The following is a 25,044-nucleotide window of genomic DNA, read 5'->3' on the forward strand; positions in this document are numbered from 1 at the left end:
GTGGTTAAGTGCCCCCCCCCCCCGTTAAATCCCTGGAACAACAATAACAAAAAAGTAAAAATTATTTATTTATTTATTTATTATAATTTGGGGGGCAGGGTGTCTTAGAGCCTTGCTAAGTTGCTGAGGCTGGCTTTGAATCTGTGATCCTCCTGACTCAGCCTCCTGTGCCACTGGGATTATAGGCGTGCACCATCATGCCCAGCCAGCTTTACTCTTATAGTTAGGTGTGTGGTTCATTTTTTTTTAGTTAGTTATTATGTGAAGTTAAAGCTCAATTAATATTTTGCATGTGGTATCAAGTTGTTCCAGCAACATTTGTTAAAAATACTATTTTTTTCTCTATTGGATTATATTGGCACCTTGTTGAAAATCAATTGCATAGTTTTTGTTGTTGTTGTTGTTGGTTGGTTGAAAAATTGTGCTCTATATATGTAATATGAATTATAATGCATTCTGCTGTCATATATAACAAAACTTTTTTTAAACGTATAAAAAAAAGAAATGTTTCAATGAGAAGAGTATAGAGGAAAGGACTGGGGAGGATCCAAATATTGTGGATTATCTATTTAGGGCAAGGTAATTTTTTTTCACTTTATCTCACTTAATTACTACACAGGAGATATCCTTCACATGCAAAGCAACTGATATTAATGATTTTAAAATAACTGTCTCAAAATCATAGCTAGAGATTTAAAATAAATACATTCCCATATCCACCAGACTTGAGGGTCCCAGCTTCTGTTTATTATGCCACAAGTAGCAACTTTCCCAAGATAATGATAACCAATGCATTTCAAGGCATTAATTAGCAAATGTCATGAAACATAGAGCCTGATAAATTTTTATGTGTTTTGTTCATAGAGATGTCCCTATTAGGGCTCACCCCTAATCAAATCAAGATATCCAGTTAAGTGAGAACTGAGCCTCTCCTTTCAGCAGCCTGCCTACAAGCCTAATAAACAAAGACTTTGATGAAGAGAAGAGTGTGAACTCAGAACAAACCACTGTAAGGACAAATCCTAGCTCTGCCTCTGAACAGCTGTGCAAATCTGAGCAAATCACTTCCCTACACTCTGCCTTCCCCTTTGCAAAATGAGCCTAGTAAGACCTATTTGGTTTGCTGGGAGAATAACCCACATCTCCAAGAGCTCCTCTCTGGGGAAATTAAACAAGACTCTATCAGCAGTATGACCTATACGTCCCTAACTACTCACAAAATGTCCCACCTCCTCCAGGTACACAATGTACAACCTTCCTAGTAGAGGAGATCCCAGAATTCATCCTTACAGATTCATCAGCCACTAAGCACCATGTGCATTTCTTCCTCCCTCTGTAAGAACCTTTGAATGGAATTCACTGCAGTCCCCAAAACCTAGGATCCTCCCAGCACATCACAGACTGAATCTGGGCTCTCTTCTGCCCTGTTACCCTGTCCTACGGGCACCCCTGCATCCCTGGGGCATCTCCATGGGTTGCAGGGTCTAGCCGCAGCTCTCTCCATGCACCATCCCCCACACCAGGCTACCTGTGGGCATGTGGTCACATGAGCCCAGCACTCTTTCTCCTCAGTCTTTGCATCCTCAGCATCCTAACATGGCCCTCAAGACCTGAGATGGGGAACAAATTCTAATGACTGACACGGAGTTCTGCTTAGGCAGCACACTGGTCCCCAGGCCAATTCAAGCTGCAGACAGCCACCTCTTTCCATTGATACTGTTCCCATGCTGAGATAGAGAAAGGTGGAAGGAGATAAGATTGTGCCCTTATTCTGAAAAGCCCTTCGTGGCAGTCCCATGGCCACCCCGAGCCCAGGATAAGTGGGGAAGAGAATTAGCATGGCCACAGGGCCCAGAGTCCTCCCCAACAGTACATAGCCATTGCTCAACAGTCAGGGCAATAAATAACCCAACCTCTACCATCCCCCACTGGCACCCTTCTTCCTGGTGACAGAGGCTTACATTCCAGTCAGGGACACAAGGCGCCACAGGGAGAGTATCTCCAGAGAGACTGCTAGAGAGGGTGTTTCCAGGGTCCTGAGGCCGGGGGTGACTCATCGCCTACTGGCCACACTGCAGAAAGATAAAACAGGGCCCCAGAGGCCAGCTGTCACCAGCTGGAACTGAGTCTCCAGAAAGCCAGGGTTGGGCAGGACAGCCTCCTAGGGTTACAGCATCTACTGGCCTGCATTAGAACAGAGAGACCAAGGGGCATTTGACGAACCAAAGCGTGATGCGTGTTTTTATTCTTTTCTCTTCCACCCTTCTCTTTACCTTGCATCGGGTTTATAACCAAAGTCATGGGGGGGCGGGGAGAAGTTGGATTAAAGTTAACAAAGGTATAACTACTAATAGAAAGCACATGACTATAAACATGTAATAAATAATAAATAAAGCAAACAAATTATAAACAGAACATTCCTGCATTTTTGTAAAGCATATAAGACCTATGGAATATTATTCACCCTTAAAAAGAAAGGGAAATATGACCCATGCTACAACATGGATGAACTTACATGAGTAGTGATTGTTCTCCTCTCCTCTGGAGTGTGTGAGAGTGCCCTCTCCTGACTAGCGTCAAAGTGGACAGAACCCTGTGCTCTGCTGCTGTTCTCTCTCTGCTGAGGGAACACTTTTGGACACCCACACTCTCACAGCAAAACTTATGTGGAACTTTGGTTTAAACATTTTTGTAAACATTTTCCTCCTCCCCCTCCTCCTCCCCCTCTTATTGGGCTGGGGCAAATAATAAAGTACTCATATTCTATCATAGATGACAAGTGTTTGCCCCATGCCATATCTCCTCCTTTTCACCTGCAGCAGACTTTGCTAATCGATCACAGACTGATTCCTGTAGGCCCATGAGAACACTAGCCTGATCTCGTTTATGTTCTGTGGTTCGGGGAACCTGCCAAGAGGTAAAATCCCTACTTGGGTTTGCAGTTCAAACCTTCTAGGCTCTAAGGGCAGGGTTCCCTGAGGCATAGCCATGACCGCAATCTTCTATTCAACTCTTACGTTTAAGTGAAATAGAACTCTCTTCAACCAATACATACAGTAGCTATAATCCTACAAAAATGGTGTCTTTTCTTTTTTAGCTTATCATTTTGATGATAAGTCTCCCACTTGTCTATGTCACCATAATCATTATTCCAAATTGCTAATTCTTAGTATGGATAGCAGGAGGTAAGACAGAGCATCAAGATTGCCTAATGTTAAAGTACAAAATACCTAAAAATTTGAACAAAATTGTTAGAAAACCAGACTGATATTGACTCATCTATAAACAACCTTTGTAAATGTCTACAAAGTATTTCACCTTTCAATCTAGCTCCAATATTTTGTTGTTCTGTTAATTTACTCTGATGGGTCAAAATAACACATTTATTCTCTGGATAAAGCTTCAAGTAGTGGCACAATGCACAAGTGGTACAAAGAACTAAACCATAAAGAAAATAAGAAATTACTAAAAAGCCACACTCTTGAGATGAGTGATGATGGAATTGCAATAATGAAAAAAATCACAGGTCAACTAATAAAATCAGAGGACATCTGGGGAGGTGGGGAGAGAAGGAAAGAAAAAGGAGAAATAGTGGAGAATGATATTGGCCAAGTTATATTATTATATTTTTGTGTGCACTGTAACAACAACAAATCCCACTAGTATGTACAACTATAATGCACCAATAAAAAATATAGAAAAATAAATAAAAATCACAGGTCAGCTGCACCAGGGAAAAGTCAAGAAAGGTTCAGTATGGATATTTGAACTCTGTTCTCTGCTTGATGGATAAGCTTGTCTCTGAGTCCAAAGAACAAAGCAAGTGCTATCAGGGGAGTTGGTGAGTTTATTTTTCCACAAACCAAGTGATTACTGTAGCCTGAGGTGTTGAAATTTCATGAGAAGATTTGCTAGTAGTATTTCCCTCCAAAATAACAAGTGCCAGAACTCTTGAGAAAGAGAAAAATCTGAACAGATTCCCAGCCTATTCTAAACATTTGTATTACCTTGGGTTAATTAGATCAATTTCTAGGTACAACATTCTTCCATGACCATTCAGATACTCATGCACCACATAAAATGAATAAATAAAATAAAGGTATTTTCTGCCATAATGTGGTAGACAAACATTCCCCTGTGAAGCTTTCTATCATACCTTTAGTCATAATTATGTCAACAGTCAATGACCCAAAGACAAGAACTCAGTGTACTATTACAACAGTGGGTCTGCTCACAAGAAATAAACAAGGCTATCAGGTGCCTTGAAGAAATGGAACTAGATATGTATTTTTACCCCCATACAATAGGCCAAGGAAATGGTGCTTGCTGCTTCACACACATTAATATAATGTTCATGGTAGCCCAACTACCATGATATGGTATGGCAAGAAGCAGAGGCTCAGAAGACACCCTGTTGGTGTTTTCCTGGTCAGATGGCAGTTCTGACACCTGCCCCTTGCTGAACGTGTGCCTTTGGCTTCTAGGAGGCCTGGACACACTTAGGAAAAATCAGCTCTACAAAATCTCTCTCTCTCTCTCTCTCTCTCTCTCTCTCGTTGTTTTGTTTTGTTTTCAGTTGTAGACGGAGACAATACCTTTATTTTATTTATTCATTTTATGTGGTGCTAAGGATTGAACCCAGTGCCTCACACATTTGAGGTAAGCGCTCTACCACTGAGCCATAACATAAACCCAGCCCTCTACAGCATCTCTTACCTTTTCCAAGTAATGATGGTGACATTAATTTTCATTCCCACTATCTGTGTAAAAGGTGTTAGAAAACAAAAGTAAGCACATTGCACTTTTAAAGATTTTATTTTAGCAGAGATTCATGAATTCAACAGCCCCAGCCCACATGAAGTTCAGGGTGTGAGGCCTCATTGAGGGGGTATGGTGGAGAGGAGGAGGTGGTTATTTTAAGGTCAACACAGAAACAAAACAAAGAAAATATTTGGTGAAGGTGGAACAGTAGCCTTATTGTATCATTCCAGTGGAATTTCCCAACATGGAAGTTAGTTGGCAGTTTCTGATTGGGTAAGCTTGAGTTTTGTTTTACAAAACTATTTACATGGATTTAGGTTTTGGTTTCCTTACTTAAGAATCTAGTACAATGGCCTCTCGATTATTTTACTAAGGGATCCAACTCTTCACATTCTTTCCAACATTTGTCTTCTTGAAGAAAAATAGCCATTTTAGCAAGTGTGAGGTAATATCTCATTGTATTTTCGCCTATAGTTAACAATATGTTATTTTATGTTTTAAAATATGTTAAGAGGATAGATACTATGGTAAGTGCTCTTAACAAAAAAAAAAAAAAAAAAAAAAGCTACACATCCATAAAAGAACACAAGTAAAGTTTTAAAAGTAATAAACATATGTAGTGACTTGATTGTGAAAATGGTGTTATGGTGTGTGTGTGTATATGTATACACACACACACAAAGTCTAGAATTAACAAGGTGTGTACATTAAATGTGTACAACTGTGTTTGTGTGTGTGTTATTTCTCAATAAGGCAATAAAAGAAAGAAAAAAACTAGTACTTTTAAAAAGAGCAGGTTAGCTATCTTCATCATTTATTTGTCATTTTGATTTAATTTGTTAAATGAGAGCATTGACAAAAATTAGTGATTTGGAATCAAAAATTTAGGAAGGATATATGTAATAATAATAGAATAGTCAATGATATTACACCAACATTTTCTTTGTGATGATGAAAACTTCACCTACAAATGATATTAGTTGTCTGAAGAAGCAATTAGAGGTAGAAAATGAGGGAGAGTCAGGATTTTGCATCCTGCACTAAGGAACTGAAATTTTACCTTGATGTGGGGAGACACAGTTAAAGGTTTGCAATTGTGAGGTAATATCTCACTGTATTTTTGCCTATAGTTAACAATATGTTATTTTATGTTTTAAAATATGTTAATAGGATAGCTCTTATGTTAAGTATAATGTAGTCTGTCCAGAAATGGAAAATACATATGAAAATGAACCAAAGAGTAAATTTTCTTACAGTTATAAGCATTATCAACTAGCCTCTTCTTGATGACTCTGCTAAAACCATATCATGTGCTTTTTTTTTTGGTACTGGGGATCTAATTCCAGGGCATTTTACCACTGAACTACATCTCTGACACCCCCCCCCTTTAAAATTTGTTCTAATTAGTTATACATGACAGTAGAATACATTTTGACACATGGTACACAAATGGAGCACAACTCCTCATCCTCTGGCTGTACATGGTGCAGAGTCACACCAGTAGTGTAGTCATACATGTATATAGGGTAATAATGTCTGTCTCATTCCATCATCCTTCCCATACCCATAGTCCCTCCCCTCCCCTCACTTCCCTCTGCACAATCCAAAGTTCCTTCATTCTTCCCTACCCCACCCCCCATTATGGATTGGCAGCCGCTTATCAGAGAAAACATTCAGCCCTTGGTTTTTTGGAATTGGCTTACTTCACTTAGGATGATATTCTCTAGTTCCAACAATTCACCTACAAATGTCATAATTTCATTCTTCTTTAAGGCTGAGTCATATTCCATTGTGTATAATTGTGTATATATATACCACATTTTCTTTATCCATTCATCTGTGGGAGGGCATCTAGGTTGGTTCCATAGTTTAACTATTGTGAGTTGAGCCACTAGAAACACTGATGTGGCTGCATCAATGTAGTATGCTGATTTTAAGTCCTTTGGGTATAGACCGAGGAGGACTGGGATAGCTGGGTCAAATGGTGGTTCCATTCCAAGTTTTCCGAGGAATCTCCATACTGCTTTCCAGAGTGGTTGCACCAAGTTGCAGTGCCACCAGCAATGTATGAGTGTGCCTTTCCCCCCACATCCTAGTCAACATTTATTATTACTTGTACTCTTGATAACTGCCATTCTAACTGGAGTGAGATAAAATCTTAGTTTTCATTTGCATTTCTTTAATTAGTAGAGAAGATGAACATTTTTTAATAAGTTTGTTGATTGATTGTATTTTTTTTCTTCTGTGAAGTATCTGTTCAGTTTCTTAGCCCATTTATTGATTGGGTTATTTGAGTTTTGGGTGTTAAATTTTTTGAGTTCTTTATATATCCTGGAGATTAGTAGTCTATCTAAGGTGTGTATGGTGAAGATTTTCTCCCATTCTATAGGCTCTCTCTTCAAGTTATTGTTTCCTTTGCTGAGAAGAAACTTTAGTTTGATTCCATCCTATTTATTGATTCTTAATTCTACTTCTGCACTTTAGGAGCCTTCTTAAGGATGTCAGGACCTAAGCAGACATGATGAAAATATGGGTATAGCCTTTTTTTATTTTTTATTTTGAGATGGGGTCTCACTAAGTTGTTGAGGGGCTCATTAAGTGGCTGAGGCTGACTTTGAAATCAGGATCCTCCTGTCTCAGCCTCCTGAGTTGCTGAGACTATAGGGGTATACCACCCATGCCTGGCACATCATATGCTTTTATAAGATAGTTTGCATATCTTTTTAATATGACAAAAGGCATGTGTATTGTTCAGACAAAAGAGGCAGAACATTAGTACAGACCATATTGAGAAGCAGAAGAATTGGAGGTTTTGGTTTCTGGCTCTAAAAAGAGACACAAAGTACATTTGAGGCTATCTCTTCACTGATTATAGTGAAAATTCTGGGCAAAATACAGAAAGCAACTCCCTGGAGGATCTATAAAGTAAATAACAGCAGATTGATTCCAAATGTAAGTCAAAACCCCAAGTTGACCAGTACAGCAATGATTTTCCTCCTAGATTGTTTTCCTCCTTCACCTCTTAGCCTTGACTGAAGGGTAGACACAACAAAATTCTGGGTAACGAATGCAATTCATAAAAACTCCAAAAGAAGATAATTTGTATGACTAAAGAATATGATGAGAAGCTCCAACAAGTGAAGAGCATGGGGACTATCTTTTCCTTCCTTTCTTTCTTTTTTTTTTTCTTTTTCTCTCTGTTCTGGGTCTTGCTCTGTGTCTGTCTCTCCATCTCTGTCTCCCTCTTTGTCTTTCTCTGTTCCAAGAGCAGTCAATTGTGGATCTGCTTTGTCTTATTATTATTTTGGCAGAAATACCAAAATCACCAAAAACTCTGATAGAAATTCCATCTCTCTAGATAGAGGAACCGAGAAAAGTTTCCTAGTGTTCAAAAAGTTATGTAGGATCTTCATTTCTACACTCTTTTATTTCTCCATTAGAGACTGAGTCTAGTTGGACAGAACTTGAGAAGCAAAGTTGTATTGGACATTTAGTTCACAATAGCAGAATACTCTTTCCAGGAGGTCTCAGAATATCCACCATCACAGAACTTATCCAGCCCTTCAAGACAGGCGTCAACAAATGTGGTACACTTGAATCATTGGAACTGGGTTTCTTAATAAAAATGGAATTAAGCTAGAAATCAAAAACAAAAGAACTCTGGGAAAATCCCCAAATCTGTAGAAATTAAATGACACACTTCTAAATAATTCAGTGGTCAAAACAAAAGTCTTCAGGGAAATTAGAAAAGATTTTGAATTGAATGAAAATGAAAATACCACATATAAATATCTGCTCTATACAACTAAAGAATTGCTTAGAGGGAGATTTATAGTAATAGATGCTTATATTAAAAAATAAGAATGGGGGCCAGGGTTGTGGCTCAGTAGTTCAGTGCTTACCTAGCATGTGTGAGGCACTAAGTTTAATCCCTGGCACTACATTTAAAAAAATAATAATAATGAAATAAAGGTATTGTAAAAAAAATTAATTAATTTTTTAAAAATAAGAATGGTCTCACAGCAATAATTTGAACTTCTCCCAAAAGAATCTAGTAAAGGAAAACCAAAATAATCTCAAATCAAGGAAGGAAACAACAAAATAAGAGCAGTAATCAATGAAATTAGAAGCAGCCGGTTAATACAGAAAACTGTATAGGACAAAAACTGGTTCTTTCAAAGATCAATAAATGTACAAAGAGCAATAAGGAAAATCAGCTCTTTGCCTATGCATCTAGCAAATCTATCTAGATGATATGAAAGAGCAACTTTTTGAAAAACACAAACTACCAAAACCTACTCAAGATGAAATAACCTAAGCAACCCTATGTTAATTGAAGTAATTAATTTTTTTTAAGAAATTCCCATTCAAAAATTCTAAGGACTCCATAAAATTAAATACTGTTAGATAAACTGGCTTACAAAAATTTCAGGACACAAGATCAATATGTAAGTCAACTTTATTTACATACTAGTAATGAATAATCTAAAAATGAAATTAAGAAAATAATTTGATTTGCACTAGCACCCAAAAGAATAATAAACTTAGAAACAAAACCTACCACTATACATTGAAAACAACAAAACACTGAGAGAAATTAAAATCTAAATAAAGATACTCCATGTTTATGATAAGACCCAATATTAGGTCTAAAGGTAACAGTTCTCCCTAACATGATCTACAAATTGAATACAATTTCTGTCAAATTCTCAGAAGGTTCTTCTGTAGCAATTGGCAAATTGAGTCCAACGGAGTACAAAAACACAAAGATTCTAGAAAAGTGGGACATTCCTGAATGCCTGAGAGGTCATTCCCAATCATACCCGCATTAAATATATGCCTGACCATCAGATAACACTATCTCCTTCTTAAGATGCTCACTTAAAACTAACAGAGTGTGTCTAGTTACATTCACCTTATTTTTGTCAGTTTTTGACACTACAATAAGGAATTCAAGAGCAAACATCTCATACAGAAACTCCTACCACGTGCCACCCCAGCGTTTGGAAACCCAGGCTTTAACATGCTGTGCATCTGCTACTCGTGACAATCCTACCCACAAAACAAAGCAAAGCAAAGTTAGAAAGATTTTGAGAACTGGGTCCCTCTTGGATTAGAAACAGAAAAGACCAAGGACAAAAAAAATCAGAGCCAGCACAGGAGGCTCAAGACTTAACCTCAAAGGCCAAGGTGGTGTCAAAACCAGAGCTTCAGGTTACAATGCAATGGAAACAGTATCTAGAACTGGGCACCCCAGCAACCTCACCACTGGGTGTAACCCATCCTCCAGAGAACACTAAGACCCGAAATCTTACTATTTTGTGTCCAGTGCATGGTACAAAAGTGGAAGCTTAAATGGATGGTCCTAGAGGAGTCACCATCCATATTGACCTGCACTGGTCATTCACGAAGGTTCTAAGACAAATGCACAGAAAAGATTTATTTTCTTTTAAACTAGGCAAAGAAGCATGTGTAGACACACACACCAAGCACACATACAAGATACACACACACACACACACACACCAAGCACACATAAAAGATACACACACACATCATACACACCACATACACCAAGCACACACATAAACATGTAAACATGTGTACATGGTAAGATTTAGAGAGTTTGGCCTCAGGGTGAACCAGGTATTGAAGGCCCACCCACCACTTGCTTTCAGAGCTTCAGCTGGAGTGTGTTGGAGCCAGGCTTGTGTATTTTTCTCTGTGCCTCCCCAAAAAACATGTCCCGGAGAGGAATGGAGTTGGTTCTTCCCAAGCTGATTTATGCACATGGTAGATAAGCTTTCAGTTTTTCTTTCTTACTTATGACACCCGGCCATCAATTGACTGCATTTCTCCAGATCCCCACCCCAATGGGGTCACTGCCCTTGGCACTGAAATGAAAAGGGCTCCATGCCCTGTATCCATGTATCCAAGCAGGGACATGCTTGGAGATGCTCTGAGGACACACATTTCCTCCAGAGACCTCTGCTGTCTTCCCTGCCAGCCCACATCCCCACCCAGCTCTTTGTTCTTGAATGCCCACAACAGCTACCAACCACCACTTCTTGAGGGTGGAGGAGGTCTCCTTCCTTAGGCCCCGTAGGAAGACAACTTCAACCTGAAATCAGATGGGCTGTGACAGTCCTCCAGGCCACCTTTTCTGCAGGTCCACCCACTCAGCCCCTGCATCTCTTTCTCTTGTCATCATTGCATTTCCACAAAACCCTTCACACACATCCCGCCTCACCCCTGCTCACTGTCTTCTGCAGAACAAAATGGTTCTCCAGCCTCACCAAGGCTCATGCTAGGCTTCATCCTACTGTCAACTTGTGGGCAAATCCCTCAAACTTCCTAAGCCTCATTTTCTAACACATGATCCAACACATAATCCATGCTCACCTTTGCCCACTGAATTACATTTACTTATATTAGAAAAAAGGAGTGTCTTAATTCTTCTAAAGGTTAAGAACTCAAAAAGAGATCTCACATATCACCCTAAGTGCAAATGTGTCTTGCATTGCATATTGTGTGAACTGGGGATAAAGTAGACAACTCAAAGAAGGCGAGAGTCTTAGAGAAGGAAAAAAAAAAGTAGAAATCATGGTGCAAAACAGAGGACTGCCTTCATGGAGGTATGGGGATCATAACACAGTGCTGGAGGACTGCTAGGAATTCAGCAGGATGCTATTGCCCTAGGATGATGTGCAAGGGACAAACCTTGAGACACCTATGTCCTAAGCTGAGTGGGGATCCTCTAACATGATGAAGGCCCTGGTGGGCTGTGAGCAGGATACCACCTGCATTCTGACATATGTCTCACCCCAACCACTCTGACCTCTGCTGCCTTCTGCCCTTGGCTCAGGCTATTCCCATGAGCAGATCCCTGACATGCCTCCCATGGCCAGGGACAGTCTTTCAATGTTCAGGGAACTGGCAGGTGCCCGATGCCTCCCACCTAGGTTACCCTCAGGTGGAGTCATATCCCACAGCAAGGCTACGTAGACCTCAGAAGGCTTTTTGTCCATGGCAAGTGCTAACTTGCCCAGAATCCTTTAGCGATGCCATAGACCCCCATCCCATCGCCCACCCCCGCTTTCTTTCTTTATGATGAATTATTTCTCTGGGACTCTTTTTATTCTTTCTTTTTAAATTCATTCCTGTGTCACTCAGGAGTTTTACTATGCAGTACATAACAGAAAATCTAAGCTATGGAAGCTCAAGCAAGTGAGGGGTTTGTGGAAGTCTGGAAGTCAATGGCAAAAAGGAGAGGACTTCCTCTCCTGCCATAGCGTCCTCAGTGTGCACAGGAATCCCTATGTGTGCCAGATGGTCAGGGTACCTCCGGGCCTCTGGCCCTCCTTCCAGGAATGAAGAGAGGCAGATGGGCGAAGGCCAAGGGGGAGCTAGCCCAATGAGCCCACCATTAAGTTCCCCTGGATCCACCTGCCAGCTTGTTCTTGCATCCTATGGGCCAGAACTAAGTCCTGCCTCCAAAAGCTGGGACACAGGACTGCAGCCCCCAACCTTTGAAGAAGGAGGAAAGGCAGGAGGGGGTGGGATATTCTAGGTAGGCCATCTGGGTTGACATTGTGCTTCTGTCACAACCCAGGCCAAAGTTTCCCATTTCCCAAGTCACCTGGAGTCTAAAATACCTGTCAGATGTGTTTCTGGCTCCCCTCCCCAATAGCATGCGGCTGCCTCAGGTAGAACAGACCAGAATGGGGAGTCAGAATGCGTCACAGCCAAGAGCCAGATTCCAAAGCCAGATGCAGACCCAGCAGCCCTGTGATCTGTGACTGCTGACCACAGCCACCTTGACAGCAAAAATAGGGTACAGCTTCTCCTGGGTTGTCATAACACCTAGCAACCAGTATTCCTCTCTCTATAAAACTCTATGTATTATAGAAATTCTATAATTTGAATTCAATAATTTGACCAAAATGACTATAGGGTTAGTTGTGTGGTTGCATTTTTTGTATTTATCCATCAGTCCCTTTTAAAAATGATACAGAGTATCATATCCTCTTATCTATCTTCTCCAGATGTTTTCCTTTGTTTGGTTTCTAACAGTTATTCTGAAATTGTTACTACCATTGACCTCTTTTTTTGTTGATTTTTGGAAAATACTTATTTTAAAAAAATAAAGTAAGGAAAGTCTAGGAAAATTACATGTGTCCCAAGCTAAGATGCTCTGTTATTTCCAAATTTGTTATTTGTAAATGTGTTTTTTTTTTCCTTCCCTAAGATTTTCTCAAGGGGTTATAGTGTTCCAGATCTTTCCAGCATTTGGAATAGAAGTGAGTTGCACACTTAACATTCTTCTTTAATTATGAAGTTGAAATAAACACTAGTAGATGCCAGATACAATTGTTGACAGGGACAAAAGTGCATAGCCAATGGGGAAAGGAGTGTCCATCTTTCTGTGACTGCTGACCACATGAAATAAAAATGATGGATCATCAGTGTTATCACCCTTTGAAAGAAGGACAAGTGAGAGAGAGTTTCCATTTTGGCCATTTCTTTGTTTACAGAAAGAAGGAAAGGTGGGAGAGGCCCGGTTCCCGCAGGCTCAGGCACACTCAGGATTTTGCAACCTCTTTGCAAAGCTGTGTGAGACCAGGGCCTCTGCTCTCAACTGACAGGTCCTTTGGCACGGCCCAAAGGGCCAGGGCTGAGCTTCTGTGGCTGAGCTCTGGAATGACTCTGGGCTGGCTTTCAGGCACTGCCTGGCATAAGCACAACAGAGGGTCAGGCTTCAGAAGGCTCCCACATGCCTGCCTCACCCCCCCAGGGGCTGCTTGTTCTCAGCCATCAGTCGACTGTGTCTCCCATCACAGTGCTTGGGGCTCAAGCTCCACAGATAGCATTCCTGCTCCTTCTCCTTCACCTCCTGCTCCTTCACCTCAGCCCAACTCCTGCCTTTGTGTGTCAGCACTCAGGGCTGCTCTGCTGATGTGGTTTCCTCTTCCTTCCCAGTGGAGGATGCTGGTCTCCCTTTCATCTGCCCCTAAGGTCAGCTGGAACCCTGCCCCCTCCTCCATCCCAGCCAGTGCCATATTGTTAGTAAGTGTTATCTACACAATTGTAACACTAGAATTAATTAGTGGGAAGCTTAAATCCTGTTGTGACTGTGTCTGGAAACGGGCCTTTTAAAAAGTAGATGAAGTTAAATGATATCCCAAGAATGGGGCCTAATCAGATAGGATTGGTGGCCCTATAAGAAGAGACACTGGGTGTGTAAGAAGAGATGCTAGGGTGCACCTCCACAAGAAAGACCTTGTGAGGACACAGGAAGAAAACACTGTTTATAAACCAAGGAGCGAGGCCTCAGGAGAAATCCAACCTGCAGACACCTTCATGTTGGGCTTCCAGACTCCAGAACTGTGAGACAGTAAGTGGTTTGTTTAAGGTACCCCAGGCTGTGGTGTTCTGTTATACAGACACAGCGGACTATACAACTGCCTGCCTCTGCCCTCCAATGTGGCAGCTTCTCACATCACAACGCGTCATCATCTCACATCATCAGTACAGCATCTCAGCAAACTTATGACTGGTAGCAATAGTCACAATAAAACAGCAGCAACAACTTCCTTGTTTTCGTTATTTTTATCCAGCAGGTAAAAAAAAAAAAAACAGAATCATCCCGATCTGTAATAATCATCCTGATCTCTAATAATTCCCGCCCAATTCCCCTGGACTCATCTAGAAGTCTTTGTTCCTTGTAGCATAAGACAAACTACAGATTTTGTATTTTGCAGCCAATGGGTTGTGGGTTATTACAAAGGTTCTAAAACGCTAATGATGTGAATAGCACACGGCCTGCCATCCAGTAAGTGCTCAGAAAATCCCATTGCTTGCCCTGTAAGAAAGCACAGCCCACCACCCCATTCCAGAGGTGTCTCCAGCAAGATGAGACACACCTCAACATGGTCCTTTGGTCAACAAATATCAGTGAGGACCCCGTATGAACGAGCCCTGTGCGAACTTAAGGAAACCCAGCAAGGGACAATACCAGCTCTCAAGAGTTGACATTCCTGTAGTGAAAACAGACAAGAACCCCATAAACAAATGGGTATGATTAGGATACTAGGAAAATAAACACCAGGAAAAAAGATGAAACAGGGTTCAGGATGGAGTGATGTTAGACACATTTATTCCAACAGCCCCATGATGCCTGCCACATGCCAGGGAATCATGGGGGGAAAGGCAGGGGTTGGCATACGTGTGGTCAAACTAATCGGCCTCTCTCACAGGAGGGTCATGGACACAGATGGGGAATTCCTGTTTGCTGGCCGGGGTCCTGAGACTCACCTTGGTATTCATAAACTTGGATTAGACAGACTACATTATTTAGTTTGACTTTATTTACCTTTCTTCTTCCAAATTAAATCTTTGTACTCTTGTGTCCCTGAAACTCTGTTCTCTGACAATATTCAGGATGGAATGTTCTAGAGAAACAGAGACATGGAAGAAACACTGGTTTCCTCATGAGATGCTCAAAAGCAGAGGAATTCAGTCTCCAATGAAAAGTTCTTCACATCCCAGCAAACACTTCTTTTTTATCTCTTATTTGTTTGTTTGTTTGTTTAGGGTATGGAACTAACTTAAGAGAATGTCTCTTGCTATTGCCAGGAAAAAAAAAAAAAAGAAAGAAAAACTAGAAGCATTTCAAATATACTATTACTTCATTTAATTTCAAAGCCATGTGACTCTTTATGGGGACACACCCAGGTTCCAGTCTTCACTCAGATATTGAGTAGGCAGTCCTCAAGAAGTAATCAGATGCATTCTTTCTGAAAAATTTTTTTTTCCAAATGAATGTGCATAAATGGCTGTCACTGTGAGTGAGGGATTGTGATATTTCCTAGTAAATCTCCTTGTTCCTAAACATCACTCATCCTTTGTCTTCTCAGGGCCACAGGATTTATGCTCCCATTCTTTTCCACTGGAAAAGGATTTCACAACAGGCCTCTCCCTCCCTCTCCCTCTCTCTCTTTATCTTCTCTCTCTCTCTCTCTCTTGCGCTCTCCCTCCTTCCCTTCTTCCCTCCCTCTATTTTCCTTAAAGCTTTTCACTTTCAATTAATACAGGGAAATACATACAGAGAAATTGGCCACCATCTGGAACCTTCAAGTTTTTCATGAAGCTTTCTCCTGGTTTGACTCCTGGGCATTGCCTGAAGTAGTCTACATATTTATTTTCAGACAGCAAAAGTCCTCAAAAGACATACCCTAAATAGATAACAATGGTGACCACTAGAAAAACAAATGTGAATGGGCAGTGGTCGAGTGGAGTTGGAGCTCTACGTGGACTGCACAGATGTTTTATGATGAGAAGATACTGAAAACAGGAGGAAAGCTGTTGGTTCTGAGCTTCCTAGAGGCCAATACAAAAATACTTCGAATCGGTTATATGGACATCAGGAGTGACTGCCCTGGTCTTATGGGTCAACTGATCTAGGGGACTTAGAAGATTACTCATGGGTTTTTGTCTTGACACATGAGGCCATTTACCCATGTTCTCACATTCCCCTTGAGACCACTGGCCCCGCCTTCAATTCTGGACTTCAGTGGTGAAGACTTGAAGCTGGTCAATCCGATAATTTCCTCTGACCCACAGATTGGTCAAAACAATTGGAATCAGCAAGAAGTAGAAGATTTTGTGTTCCTGGGGGTAGGTTTCATTCTGGGGGAGCTGGAAGCTTACAGAATGCTGGGCCTACTCAGCTGCAGCCATCTTACTTCAGGTAAAGGTCACAGGGACAGGCCAGTGCAGAGAACTGAGAGGGTAGCAGTGATCAGTTCCAGATCAAACCATGCAAAAAGCAAAAATGACTTGTGCTTTGATGATCCTCTAGTTTTTCTTTCTTACTTTTCTCCCCCCCCCCCCCCTTTTCTTTTATTTTGTATCAAACCCATTCAAGTTGGGGTTTCTGCAAGTAAGCCTTTGCAAGAGGGCGGGGGGAACTTGTAGTATTGCCCAAACTAATCCACCACCCACTCTGTGCAAGCACAGTCTAAACCTTTGCCCACTGCCACATGGACAGAGCAGGCTCTCAGCCCTGGGTGGAAGCTCTCACCCTGTGACCTGCTGTAGCCAATGGAATGTGAGAAGATGGCAAAACACACAAGGTCACTGTCAGAGGTATTTACCAAGATACTCTGGTGCTTTTTTATCTTTCTGCTCTGAGAAAAAGTGTCCCAGAACAGAAAGGCCCTTTTCCCCCAACTTACGAATGAAGAAATGTGGAGACACCATCCCTGCTCCCCTGCAGTAGACGGGCCACCCTTGGTAGGAAATGCACCTCTGTTGAGCAGCAGTACAAGCTGACTGGCTTCTGTCACATCAACTAATGACAGCTGACAATACAGAACCCACCTGGCCGAGGGATTGGGCCCTTGTCCTTCATAGAATAGGTCCACATGGGTGTCTCTCACAGTGCATAGAAAGCAAGTCCACCTGAGCTTTTTCTTGGAGACTTCCCCTGTCTTGGCAGGAACACTTTCAGAACTGAGTTCACTGGCTACATTAGTAATCGACACTTTCCAGAAACAGGTCATAAAATACAAATAGTCAAAACTGGTCAAACATTTTCCCTCATTCTTTCCAACTCAACATTTTAATCTGCCATCTTAAAATGTGGACTTACTCAAGAAAATATCACAGACTGGTAGCTTTTGAGAACTGTCTGCTTTCTGAGGAAGAGAAGAGAGGCCAAGAAACAAGAAAAAGCCTGCTCCTAAAGCTTGAGGATAGGAAAGATAGAAGACATCTCTTTTGATGGCTCTTGTCCTAATGACAAGTCTTTGGAGAATTGTCAAGTAATAAAAGCCCACTACACTTAACAGAATTTGGTTCACTAGCATAAATATGGTGTGTGGATAAAAACAGAGAAGCAATTTGGCCTGTGGCAAGAAGCTGGCCGCCTGCCATTGTGATCAGTATTGTTGAGAAAAGTGTTCAAGGAGTGTTGGGGACTCTGGGAATGGGTGCAGGGACTTTGAGAACTGGGGCACCAACCCAGGAACCTGGGAAGAGCTGTAGGTGATCTGCTCAGAGACTTGGGGTCCTTGCATGACATGCAGTGCCCCACCCCATCAGAGGCCTGGAATTTCCACACACATCTTCACTCAGAGCACCCCTATGCATAGCCAACTGAGCAGGAGCACTTCACAGATTAATTACACCAAACTTCTCCTTTGATAGAGGAGAAAAGACTAGGGGAGGGGAGTAGGAGAGGTTGTCTGCGTCATAGTCAAAATGGAGCTAAACCTCAAGAGCCCTGCCTCTCAATGTGGCAACTTTCTTTTAAGATTGTCATTAACATCATCCCCACCACCCACCATGCCCCAGGAACTAATGGTTCACTCACAGTGAGGCACTGCTCTTGTCCCCACCTTGCAGGTAGGAATGCCATGGTAGGAGCAGGTCAACCACCTGCCTCTGCCCCTCCTCGTAACTGCCTGTCACCCCATGTCAATTTAAGTATTCCAATTAAACTTCCTTCTGTGTCAGCTCAGCTCTTGAAATAGCTTCTTGGCAACCTCTGGGCCCTTTACCATAGCAACACAGAGCCCACCCTGGGGCAGCCTGTGGTCTGGAGAGCTTCCTGGGAGGCAAGAGGCTAAGTGCCTCCTGGTTTTTCTGGGAAGGAAAGGAAGGACAACCACCATAGTCACCAAAGGGATGGCAGGCTTGACAGGCATATGTTGGGCAGAGCCCACTGCACATGTGATCTTTCTAAGGCAAAGGGTAAAGGAGGCAGAGACTGGGGTTGGATCTGCTCTGACAGAGCTGCCCTTACTCCTCCTCCTCTCTCTGGGACTCAGCTCCAAGGGGCCAAGGACTCAGGTCCCTTCTCTCTCACACAAATCATCTCTTCCTCTCTTGATAATCCAGGATTTCTAGAACTTGCCCTCACTCCTGGGTTGGTGCCCCAGATCTCAAAGTCCCTGCACCCATTCCCAGTGTCCCCAAAACTCCTTGAACACTTTTCCCAACAATTCTGATCACAATGGCAGGCGGCCAGCTTCTTGCCACAGGCCAATCAGCACTGCACAGGGTCTGTGCTGCCTGTCATTGCAGCAGCTCCCTGGGGTCCTGCAGGTTTCCTGAGTACTGCCCTCTCCAGACCTGGGGCCACTAGCACCATTTCTTTGATACTGTAACTATCACCTTATTTCAGAAACAAGAACGGTCCACATGTGTGTGAGAGAAGAGAAGAGAAAACACTGGCATAGGTAGAACCAGTGCCTCCCTGCCCTTGGGGAGGGTGGATGCCCCAGCATTGCCTCTCTGGATTAGTTAAGTTTTCGTAGCTGTGACCGAAATACTAAACAACAAGGAATAGGAGGAGGACAAGTTTATTTTGGCTCATGGTTTCAGAGGTTCAATCCATGGTCACCCAACTCCATCATGGTGGAAAGGCATGGCAGAAGAGCACTGCTGTATGCATGGTGGCCAGGAAGCAGAGAGAAAAGCAGGAGGACAAAATATTATCCACAAGGCCACCGCCAGTGACCTGCCTCCTCCAGCCATGCCCCACCTACCTGCAGTTTCAAAACTGTTGTCCTTTCAAATGAGAATCCATCAAATGAATTAATCCACTGATTAATTACAGCTCTCATCATCTAATCATTTCACCTCTGAACATTCCTTCATTAAAACATGAGCTTTTAGGGGACATTTCATATCCAAACCATAATATCTTCCCAAGCCAGGGAAGAAAGAGCCTCTCTCCTCAAAACCAATCTCTAGCCAGCCAGGAAGGTATATCAAGGTTGTCAGTAGTAAAGTGAAATTTTATTATCATTACTGTCATCAGTTGACATTAGCAGATTCTCCTTCCCCTCTATGTTAGGGGTTTGAGGAAGGGCAGGATCTTGCCTATCACCACATGGTCAGCCGGGTCCCCAGTAATTCCCTGGTACCTGTCTTCCAAGACAGTCTCTAGTTTTAGTAACACTCAATACAATTTCATTGGAAGATGACAATAATAACTGCAATTATTCTGATCTTACTCTCCAGACCAGTTCTCCTTAGAGCATCAAAGGGTGTTGGGACAGGTAAGTGCCCACACCTGGTCCATAGTCATTTCACTCAAGGTTCTTCCAAAGAGCTCTATGATTCTCAACTAGAATATAACACAAAAATATTTTTAAATGCTATAAATCATTTGGAAAATTAAAGTGCTCATTATTACAGAAGCCATCATCATTTTTATGTACATATTCCCTTCCCTTCTTCATTATAGCGAAGACAAGACCAGGGATCAACAAGGATTTATTTAATATGATAACACTTTGTGGGTAGATCTTTTATCATAGCAATATTGGACTTAAGACCAAGGAAAGAGAAATTAAGTAATTTACCCAGAGTAAGATAGCTGGGGATGTGGTGATGGAGCAAGCGGGCAACCAGAGTCAAGGTAATCATTGAGTCCCATGATCACTGTTATGGTTTGCATGTGAGGTGTCTCCCACAAGCTCACATGTGAAATGGTTGCAAGAAGGTTAAATGATTGGGTTGTAAGAGTCTCAACCCAGTCAGTGGTTTAATCCCCTAATAGGGATTAACTGAGTGGAAACTGAAATGGTGGGGTGTGGCTACATGAGGTGGGAATTGGGGCATGGCTTTGGGCATATATTTTTATCTGGTGAGTGGAGTCTCTCTCTGCTTCCTGATAATGATGTGAGCTGCTTCCCTCTGCCACACTCTTGCACCATGACGTTTAGCCTCTCCTTGAGCCCCATGGAATGGAGCCAGCCTTCTGTAGACTAAGACCTCAGAAACCATGAGCCCTTAAATAAACTTTTCCTCCTCTCTAGTTGTTCTGGTTGGGCCCTTTTAATCACAGCAATGTAAAAGCTTGACTAAAACAATCATGTTGACATTAGCAGATTTTCATGTCTTGTCTGTCACTGTGCCACATGTGCTGTGTTCACTGTGCCTTGGTTTACCACCTGAACTCATTCCAGTCTGGTGAGGCAGAGCACCCACACACAAGTTACATGAAGCCAATTTGTTATAGAAGCCTGGGATTCCTTAGGAGCTCATCTGCCAGGGCTCAGGAAAGCTGCCTGGGGTGAAAGGGGTCTCTTCTGTGTGTTTTTTACTTGCACCACTGCTGAGGATCCTGAAAGCAGCCTACCCTAGGTTTAAATCCCAGGGCAATATGACATGCTGAGCTACAGCACTGAAGGGCATCCTGTTCTTCGGGGACTAGAACTAGACTGGGGGCTCTTCCTTCCCATTCCCTGCTTATCTCAGGATGTTACACTCACAAGAAGCACTTAACTAGTTATTCTTGAGAACTACCAGTGAGAAAGGGGGAGATAGGGTTGCTCCAAGGCCACCTAGAAACCTGTCCTACATGTATGTCCCTGTTTTTCTCCTCCAGCAACTCAGCCTCTTAAGGTGGGCTAAGTACCTGTGCAAATTAAAACTACAGTGAAACACGGCCACAAACTAATTAAAACAGCTAACTTCCAAAACACTGGCAACACCAGATGCTAGTAAAGAATAAGGAGAAACAGGAATCCTCACACATTGCTGGGAAGAATAAAATGCTACAGCCAGTTTGTCACAGAGCTGGGCAACTTCTTAAAAAGCTAAATACCACAAGACATAGTGATGCGTGTCTGTAATCCCAGTAGCCCAGGAGGCTGAGGCAGGAGGATCACAAGTTCAAAGCCAGCCTCAGTAATTTAGCAAGGTCCTAATCATCTTAGCAAAACTATGTCTCAAAGTAAAAAATAAAAAGGGCTGAGGAAGTTGCTCAGTGGTTAATTGCACCTGGATTCAATCTTGGTACCAAAACAAAAGTTAAATAAACCACTTATCACACCCTGAAAGTCCACTGCTAGGTAGGTACCCAAGAAGAATGAAAACATAAGTCCACAGAAAGACTTGTATGTGAATGTTCATAGCCACATTATTTATAAGAACTGAAAACTGGAAAAAAATCCAAGTGCCCATTGATTTACGAGAACATAAACAAAAGAATGCATATACATACAATGGAATACTATTCAGCAATAAGAATGAAGGCAAAGCCAGGCATGGTGGCTCATGCCTGTAAGCCCAATGGCTCAGGAGGCTGACACAGAAGGATCACAAGTTCAAAGCCAACCTCAGCAACTCAGGGAGGCCCTAAGCAACATAGCGAGACACTGTCTCAAACTTTAAAAATAAAATAAAAAGAACACTGAAGAGGACAAAAATGTGGCCACTTTGTGACCCCCTAAGTTGCTGTTTTGATAGGTCTTTACTTGTCACAGGGGAATAGTCTCAGGTGTCCTGAGAAATGGTGGAGCAATACCGGGCATCACTGGCCAGGTGTCTCAGCATAGTGGGCTCTGGGGTGCTCAGCAGGATGACTCAAGACAAGCTATTCCTCTTAGTAAAAGTCCCTGTGGGAAAGTGTCAGACCAACTGTGAACACATACAGTAGCTGTCCACTTGGATAAATGGGGTCCCCTCACCAGTTGAGCCATCCTGAGTTTTGCTCACCTCCCGAGGAAGGAAGAAATCTCTAGGAAGGACCATGAGCCGGGTCAAAAGGTCGGGTCAGAAAGGATCATGTGTCTTCTGGGCAGTGTGGTCCCCTGTCATGAAAGGGTGAGTCCTCCTAGGAGAGAGCAGGCTGGCCAGCCGTCCTTGCTCCCACCCTGCTACCTGCTTTCATACACAACGACACTCTACATTCAGCAGATGGGCACACAGCACACACCTGTGAAGCCACCTGACCAGGACTGGCGGGGAGAAAGAATTACATCTCCTGATTCTCTGCTACAAAGCGAGTCCTCTCCAATGTTACAATAACTTAATTGCTTACTACTATTACCCTTCTGTATGCATTTTAAAGTCACACCACTCTCTGGAATCGGTTTTCTTACTCCTCCTCAAAAGAGGTGGAGATTAGGGCATCCCCAGAAGCCAAAAAATGGGAACCGGTTCACTAGCCCCCTTCTGGGGAAAGGGGCCCAGGGCCACAGCCTCGCCCCCCCTCACGCGCTGCTATCGCTCTCAGGATTGCAAGGTGGAGAATCGTGCTATAAGTGAGTCAAAAGAAGCCCTAGAGCTTGCACCCGCACTGAGGTTGTGCTGTGGAGATGCCCATGCTGCCCCGCCACGTGGGGAGCATGTGAGTGTGGTGCTCCAGCGATGACCCCGTGATCTGGTGGCATGGGCACAAGGTGGGCCTTTTGCCTATTCTTCCTCCCCGGATCCCTTTGGCTCACTGGCCTCGGGTCCTTTCCAGGATCCCCCAACCCCACTCCGCGACTCCCCAGCAGGCTTGCTGCCAAAGTCGCCCACGCTAGGGACACATACCTGGCCAGGACGCCAAGCTGCCAACCACTTTTTGAGCAGGGCCCTAGCGAACGGATGCAACGACGCTTGCTCAACGGTTGGGAGCTCAGTCCAGCGAAAGGAAAGGACGCGCGCGCCCCCTTCCGGTCATTCCGGGGAGCTACGGTCGCTGCCGTGGCGCACGCCAGGCGAGGCGGTGGGAATTCTTCCTACAGACCTCTGCCTAAGTGCAGGCGTAAGTGTTTTCTTTGAAATAGTTTTAGCATAATGACCGATGTCCAAAGTATAAGGGAAAAAAAAAAGCAAAAATTATCCTAACACGACTACCATTTTTTTTTTTAATTTCTCCAGCAGATCTTCTGTCAGTTGTATTTGTTTTTTCAGATAAGGACAATAAAAACAAGTCAGTAGTCCAAGGTTCTCTCCAAACTTTTTTGGCAAAGGCCAGAAAGGAAAGTGATCAGAGGCAGTGTGATAGGCTAAAGCAGTGCCAACCTCAGTAGCTGCCAAGAATTAGGAGCTTCCAGTACAGTTCTCAAGGGCATTGCTCACTTTATTTTCTTTGAATCAAGGTTAAGTGTGACTTCAGATTCGCCACTTTCTGGCTTTGGTAGGTACAGGCTCTATTAACAGCTTCTGCCACCTCCCCACCCCAGCCCTGCAGAGCTCCTTGGGGTCTGCAAGTGTCCCTCCATCCCAGGCTCTGCTTGAGCCCTGCTGTGTTGCTTGAGGATCCAGGAAGCCCCTGAAGATCTGTGGTCCCCATGAAGATCTGTGGTCCCCAATGCTCTAGGCCCACAGCTTGTCACGAATCTGTTGGAGTTCAAAGGTGATAAGGAAGATCCCAGACACACCTATGGGTACACTGCTCTTGTACTGCAGATCCACTAGCCCAGAATCACCAGGTCCAAGTGAGGTAAGGAGTGGAGAAAGGCCCCAAGATGCAGCTTGTAGGAAATTCTCCTAATTTTTATATGACCTTGGCATCTATTTTGAATGGAGGTTTGACTCTTTCATACCAGAAGGAAGGCTCTGTCACCCTGGACACAGCTTCCTGTTCTCTGCTTCCCCCTACTTCTTCAATGTGTTTGCTCCAGATATCTGCTTTATACAGCCACCTCCTTGTGACCAACTTTCTATGGGACAACTACAAAGACTACCTGACTCACCCCAATCACCCCACAGACCTGATGGACTGTGCAGATATACCACAGTGACATCATTAGTCCTGTCTGCTTACTCTAATCTCTCTCTCTCTCTCTCTCTCTTGCTCCTCTCTTGCTGGTTGAGTACCTGTGTCCTGGACTGCTGCTCCCTCTTCCTGTTGGCCCTTCCAAGCATGCTTCCCTCTTCTGTCTGGATCACACTGATTCTGTTATGTCATGTATTTGTTGTGCTGTCTCCTCTGTGTACCATCCGAACAGTGTGGTGCACCAGACCTAACCTGTTCCTGGACAGGGCTCTCCTAGGAAGTGACCACCTTGATAAGAGTAAGACAAACACAGTTTAGAGAAGGGCCCCCAGGGCATTTGCCAGTATGCACAAGGTTCCTTAGGCCTTAAAAGTTCTGTAAGAGAAAAGAAATACCTCCATGAAAGGTGCTCTATAAACATCCACGAACAATCGCTGGAGTCCCATCAGGGCAGGGCTGGCATTTATAGCCACTCTCTTTTGCAAGAGACATCAAGACCAAACCAGAGAAAATCACACCTCAGGGCAGCCATGCTCCCCGCTCCAGGATCAGGGCTTCCACAAAGCCAGCAGGTGGGCCTGCAGACAGCTGTGCTCTCAGCCCTATAGGATGGGAAGCACAGAAGTCCTCTCCCAGAGACAGAGAACAAAGCACAAGTAACCTCCTGTAGCCTTCCACATTCTTATCCTGGTAAATGATGGTATTTGTGCAAAGAGCATGCTCCATCTTGTGCCCTACCTGGGATATATGTCTCTTTCTCTTTCCTGGGTGAGGAT

General features: G+C 43.1%; 1 long non-coding RNA gene across 2 annotated transcripts in view; it reads right to left on the reverse strand.

Annotated features, from left to right (window-relative positions):
• Positions 1-23,202, reverse strand: part of LOC107146242 — a 126,571-nt gene extending 103,369 nt beyond the window's left edge. Inside the window, exon 1 of one of the 2 annotated variants that reach the window (XR_007341749.1) lies at positions 23,098-23,202. This is a non-coding gene — a long non-coding RNA (uncharacterized LOC107146242). Of the gene's footprint in view, positions 1-2,515; positions 2,651-23,097 lie in introns of those variants that run through there. The other variant, XR_001504017.2, reaches the window with a different exon arrangement.
• Between the last annotated feature and the right edge of the window lie 1,842 nt (positions 23,203-25,044).

The sequence above is a fragment of the Marmota marmota genome, unplaced genomic scaffold, assembly GCF_001458135.2.
Source record: "Marmota marmota marmota unplaced genomic scaffold, marMar, whole genome shotgun sequence".
Classification (NCBI taxonomy): domain Eukaryota; kingdom Metazoa; phylum Chordata; class Mammalia; order Rodentia; family Sciuridae; genus Marmota; species Marmota marmota.